The 6,372-nt window shown below is 52.7% G+C and overlaps 2 non-coding genes and 1 pseudogene across 2 annotated transcripts; all 3 read right to left on the reverse strand.

The window, feature by feature from the left end:
* Window positions 1-397: 397 nt before the first annotated feature.
* TRNAN-GUU lies at window positions 398-471 on the reverse strand. Its single transcript has one exon. It is a non-coding gene; the product is annotated as a tRNA-Asn (tRNA).
* A 2,815-nt stretch (window positions 472-3,286) lies between these two features.
* TRNAE-UUC lies at window positions 3,287-3,358 on the reverse strand. The gene has a single exon. It is a non-coding gene; the product is annotated as a tRNA-Glu (tRNA).
* Window positions 3,337-4,035, reverse strand: LOC105532254 (annotated as a pseudogene).
* Between the last annotated feature and the right edge of the window lie 2,337 nt (window positions 4,036-6,372).

The following is a 6,372-nucleotide window of genomic DNA, read 5'->3' on the forward strand; positions in this document are numbered from 1 at the left end:
TGCCACTTGAAGGAGACTGGGATGGGTTAATTTTTGTGGAAAGGAAGGGAGAATATCTGAAGTTTCTCTCTTCATATACTTTCAGGTTCCCATGCATACAACCTAGTTTGTTCTGGAGGGATCTTATTTTCTAGGAGGCTCGGAGGGGGAAACTTCAGCTTTGTGTCCTCATGGAATGCACAGGACACAAGCGACTAGTCTTTGACTTTTAAATACAGTGCAAGGCCTGAGGAGAAACAACTGCAATTTATTATTATTATTCTAATGAGATGGGATTCTCACTGGTCTTGAACTTCTGAGTTCAAGTGAGGCTTCTCCTACGTTGGTCTCTCAAAGTGTTGAGATTAATAAGCCTGAGCCACCGTGCCTGGTCACAACTGCCAACATTTAAAAATCACGTCCCTGGGTGGGATCGAACCACCAACCTTTCAGTTAACAGCCGAACGCGCTCACCGATTGCGCCACAGAGACAACCTCGATTGGGTGATTTCATCTCAACATACATTAAGCAATCACTGAACTTTAAGTGTTGCCCGTTCGCTCTCTGCAGGAAAAGTGTGCAGACAACAAAGCTTCAGAAAACCGGAGAGGCTGAGTCGACTCATTGTGTTGTTGCACATTAGAAACGCGCGCATTGCATCCCTCTGAAGCCAGAAGGGCAGCCGAATGGCCTTCACCCTGCGTTGACCCTCGCCTCCTTCAGAAGCCAGTGCCTCTGAAAATACCTGGATCTGCGACCCGAGCCTGAGCCTGGTAGGGCCCAGGGGAAGCTGAAGGCCCCGACGGCTCTCATAATAGCTCTTTCTGTTTTTGTTTTGTTTTTTTGCGCCGCCTTCAGGCAATCATCTGCTCGCTTGCTCTCCCCTCACTCAACTCGGCTTCAATAGATGGGATCGGTGGGGCTGGAGCGAGAAAGAGGCAGGAGAGTCAAAAGGGGAAAAGTGAAAAGAAGGAGGGAGAAGCAGGGGAGACCAGGACGAGACAATGGGACAGCCCAAGATGCCCGGGCAGAGGGGACAGGCTGGATGCAGAGAAGATGGGACATGTATCAGAATGGAGAGGGGGAAACGGGGAGAACACTGAGAAAATCACAAGAACCTGTAGCTGCCCAAGAAGAAAGTAGTAAAAATAGCATAATGTTTTTACATTTAAAAAAAATCGGGGGACCAGGCGCGGTGGTTCACGCCTGTAATCCCAGCACTTTGGGAGGCTGAAGTGGGTGGATCACTCACTTCAAGTCAGGAGTTCGAGACCAGCTGGGCCAATATGGTGAAAGACCATCTCTACGAAAAATACAAAAATTAGCTGGGCGTGGTGGCACATGCTTGTAGTGCCAGCTACTCTGCAGGCTGAGGCAGGACAATCACTTGAACCTGAGAGGCAGAGCCAAGATGGCGCCACTGTTCTCCAGCGTGGGCGACAAAGCGAAATTCTCTCTCTCAAAAAAAATATGTAAATAAATAAAAGAGGGGTGGGGAAGCAAAATGACGAGCAGTAATTGTGAGGCGCACTGGGATTCTATAGTGGTTAATACTCTGCGTTGTACCTGCAGCAATCTCTGTTTCAGTCCGAATCCTGCTACAGTCAGACTCTATCTTGGACCCACTGGGGCGAACCCACGTGTCTTCTGGTTTGCTTTTAATTCCTGCACCAGCTGCGGCCTTTATCTGCAGCCAGAAAGCCAGAAAGCCAGAAAGCCAGAAAGCAGGGTTTACCGCTGGTCCCACAGCGCCATACTGTCCGGGGAAAAGAAGGAAACCCAATAGTACACAAACAACGGCCCAAAGAGAAACCTTCCGAGGTGCCCTATGCCTCACCGTTTAGCAGAAAATATCAAGCAACTCTCAACCTAGCTGGTCTGTAGCTTCCACGAATAAAATAATGTATTGCAGTCTTTCCGGTTGAGATATTTCAAATATTTGGTGGAGCTTTTAATGAGAGAGAGAGACTCGAGTGTGGAAGAAAAAAATGAGGGGGTGTGAGGATGAGGCGACTTCAGGACAGGGGAAAAAAAAAAAAGACAAGGAAGCCACGTAAACGTTTTAGGGTGGGCGTGAGGCGATGTCAGTCTTGAATCCCGTTATGTTGGGTAAAGAGCGCCGCCCCCTTCTAGCACAAACACGGTTTTCCACATTGAGGAAATCACAGGATCAGCAACTCTAGAGCGCGATGAAGAAGCTTCACTCTGGGAGAACCCCCTTCGTGACCACGGTCTCTCCCCCGCCAGGTAAGTGGGAATTAGCCCATGCCCTGCCGGGACAGCACAGCCCCCTCGCCCGGGCCGGACGCTCAGGGTCACCACCTTCCCCACTGCCGCTCCTCGCCATTCTTCCAAACCACTCTCCGCCCAGGATTCCACCGACAGATTCCACACGACAACCCAGGCCGCCTTTCAGCAGCGGCTCCCGCCCCGCAGCCACCGCGCCCTCTCACCCCCGCGGTTCTGCCGGCCGCCTCTGCCCAGTCTGTGCACTTCACCTCCCTGGCTCCCGCTTCCCCCTGAGCTTACAGTGGACGCGGGGTTCTCCGAACCCCTCTTGAGAGCACTGAATGGAAAAGGGGGAGCGTGCGCAAGTTCTTGGTAGAGTGTAGACATTGTGGGATTTGACTGTTTTACCATTGCTTCGACGTCCTAGTGCTGATTTCTACACCTGCCTTCTGCTTAGGGCACCGGCAACAGTTTTCCATTTGTGCCTACTCCACCTGCTGTCGTTGTCGGGTCAGCGAACATCGCCTCCCTCTACCGCTCAATCAGCAAACCGGACCGCCCTCGAGGCCCTCACCCGCCGCTCACCCGCCACTCACCCGCCTCCCAACTTCGCGGGCATCGCCTCCGGTCGCCTCTTCCGAAGGCCTAACGAGCACGTTAGCTGCGAATGAAGGTGAGGAGGCTCCGCTGACTGGCCGGTGCCCGTGTCCAGGGCTTGCACAAACCCCAGACTTCGCTTGGCCTCTCTCTTAGTTATTCGCAGCACAGCCCGATAGGCGCCTCCAGAGCGGCTACGGCAAAGAAACAGGGCTTATTGGGTGCAGCTCCATGGGGGCTGGCATCTCTGAACGGCTGTGTACACTTGAGCGAGACGCTCAGTCGCTTTCTAAAGCCGCTTCTGCGGATGACGGACACGGAGATAAATAGGGGTGGTGTGTCCCGAGAGGTGGTCTACCAGGACTTGCGCTTCTTCGCCCGGGTTTGCCCCTCGCTGCGGAAAGGGCTCTGCATCCGGCCCTTGGAGCTGAGAGTGTAGTCAAGTAACATTTCTGCGGGAGGGCGGCCAGTGCAAAACAATTCCCTGACCGGGAATCGAACCCGGGCCGCGGCGGTGAAAGCGCCGAATCCTAGCCACTAGACCACCAGGGACATATGGGAAGCGCCTTGCTCTCTCTTCTTTGCTCTGAAGCCACAGTTTCCCTGTGCTTTGGGAGGACTTGGGCCTTGTGAGGGTCGCTCTTTGCTCCTGGAGTCGTCTCACAAGGCTCTTCCCTCCCTGCTTTCTCCAAAACAGAGAGCCTGCAGGCGACACACCGAGGGCTCCGAGAGGGACACCAAGGCTAGGAGTCCCAAGTCCTGCAGCGAGTTGCAGCGACCCGGCCGCAGCTCACCACTGAACTAGAGATGCGCCTTTGCGAGGAAGCAGTAAATGACCAGACGGTCGCGGGTCGCCAGGTCCGGAGCTGCGCACCAGATTGCCAGGAGGCGGCGGGAGCCGGGGGGAACCGGGAGGCGCCGGGGGTAAGACAGGGGCACCCTCTGCATCATAAAGGACCCAGACCCCGGCACCCTCAACATCATAAGGAACCCGACGGATGCGGAAACCGAGACGGGCTGGATGGGAAAGTCTTTCCAGGAAGGCTCCGGGGCCCTCAGCTGGTCTCCGACCTTCCGCTGTAACCTGTGACACCTGCCATATTCCCATCTTCGGCGAAGGCAACGCCACCCTTGCGTTTGCTCCGGACAAAACTTCCGGAGTTCCCTCTGAGCTGGAGTTTTATCCTCAGATCCGAGATCCAACTGGTCACCCATTCGTGAGTTCCCATCGGCCAAGTGCGTGGGCATTGATCTACACGCGAGTTTCTCCTCCTCTGCCGAATGGCTACTTCGGGGCGGGGGAGGGGCCCTCCCGCGGTGGATTGTAAGGTGTTTAGCAGCATCCGTCCCTCGGCTGACTAGATACAAGCCGGGGGTTAACATTGTCCCTCCCCGCTTCCCCCAGTCGTGGCCTAGTGTCCCAGCGAGGATGGGAGAGGCGTATAAGGGCGAAGTTGCCTCCTCTTGAGAACCATTGCTGCGGGTTGCCGTGCTCTCTGAACTTGTGCAGAGGACTCTCCAGGTGAAGGCTCAGGGCTCCATCCAGCTCGAGACACCCTCGCTCCCCGGCACAGTCCGACCTTAGGATCGGAGGCTTTTAACATCTCCACATCATGAGATTCGAAACCTTTAGGTCTTTTCTTCCGTTCTGTCCTCCAAATCCGCCACTTCCGAGCCTGTTGACCAGGGCCAGCCAGGCAGAGGGCTGGGTTCGCTCAACAAGGCTCCTCTCGCCCGTCTTGAAGCTTCAGGCCTCTTTCCGCTGCAGAGAAGTTTTATGGGCCACTTCCTTCGGCATCCCCGGGGGCAGGGGCGCGGTGCGCGGGGAAGAACAGGGTTTGACTGCGGTTCTCGACCCTCGGCGCCCAACCTCCACCCCGGTGCGCGCGCTCTTCCAGGCTCCTGTTGGTCCCACTCGCCAGGAGTTAGGTCTCGGGTCAGCCTGAGCTCCCGAGACGCCCAGGCCCGGAAGGACACGTAGGGGAAACCGGCTGTTCACTTCGGTCCTTTCCCTTTTCTGACGGGAAAGAAAGGCGGCGTCTTGTCCTGTCATGTTGGGTAGGCGGAAGAAAGATCACAGGGAGGACAAGAAAAATCCTGTGTGGTTTCAGGGTCTAAAGTTACCAGGAAGTCGACCTAACCTCCTCGGGAGGTCCTCGGGTCCTCCCGTGGCTGGCGAAGGTGAATCGAGTTTCTGTCTCCAGTTTGCCAAAGCGGACAAAGTCGACACAATGGGCCTGTCCACTATCTTCTTTCATATGCACAAAATGTCAGCTCTTCCTGTTTCTAACTTTCAACATCCTGCCTAATGACTAGCTTAGCAAATTAGAGACCCTCCATGGGATTCCACCTCTGTGTTAGTTCAGCCTTCTATAACAATGTACCCTAAACTGGGTGACTAATTCACAACAGAAATTTATTTCTCACAGTTCTGGAGGTTGGTCTGACATCAAGGTGCCCACATGGTAGGGTTATGGTGTGGGACTTTTTTTCTGTAGACTGCCACCTTCTCATTGTATCCTCAGGGGGCAGAAAGAGGGTGAGAGAGCTCCCCGGGGTCCCTTTTATAAGGGCATTAGTCCCATTCAGACTAATGGGATTAAATCCACACTCTGCGCTGAGTGTTGTGGATTTTTTGCGTGTTCATCCTCCCAGCAGACAACTGGAGATGTATTGTCCCCAGAAGGTACAATAGAGAATCTTCTGTCACAAGTCAGCAACCAGTATACGTGAGTGGGAGCATGGGTCCGACTCTGAAATGAGAGTGTATTAGTCCGTTTTCACACTGCTGACAAATCATACCAGTCTGGGAAGAAAAAGAGCTTTAATTGGACTTACTTTCCACATGGCTGGGGAGGCCTCAGAATCATGGCGGGAGGCAAAAGGCACTTCTTACATGGCAGCAGCACGAGAAAATGAGGAAGCAGCAAAAACAGAAACCCCTGATAAACCCATCAAATAGTGAGACTTATTCACTACCAGGAGAATAGCACTGGAGAGACCCACCCCTATGATTCAATTACCTCCTCCTAGGTCCCTCCCACAACACATGGGAATTCTGGGATATACAATTCAAGCGGAGATTTGGGTGAGGGCACAGCCACACCATATCAGAAAGGGATGAAGTGACAGCATATCCTGGTGTGCGTGATGGTTTTATGAGTTATTACCTATTTCAAAATTTATTGCAATGTGTGAAAAAGAACAAGGACTTGTACCATCAGACTTTAAGGCTTCCTATAAGCTATTATAGACAAGGCATCAGGAGTGACAAATAGATAAACAGACTGAGTTAAGAGACCTGAAACTGATCCACAGCTAGATGGTCAATAAATGGGTCTTCAATAAAAGCAGTTCAATAGAGGAAAATAAATCATTTCAATTAATGGACTTTCATATGGAGGTGGGGGAGGCCGACAATGTTATTCTCCCTAACACTACACATAAAAGTAATTTGAGGTGCATTATACACCAAAACTTCAAAGGTAAACATATAAAGCATTTCAAAGATTAGCCTACCAACAAGTAAGACACAGAAAAGACAGATATAAAAGAAAGACATGATC

Source organism: Mandrillus leucophaeus, unplaced genomic scaffold, assembly GCF_000951045.1.
Source record: "Mandrillus leucophaeus isolate KB7577 unplaced genomic scaffold, Mleu.le_1.0 Scaffold1203, whole genome shotgun sequence".
NCBI classification, from domain to species: domain Eukaryota; kingdom Metazoa; phylum Chordata; class Mammalia; order Primates; family Cercopithecidae; genus Mandrillus; species Mandrillus leucophaeus.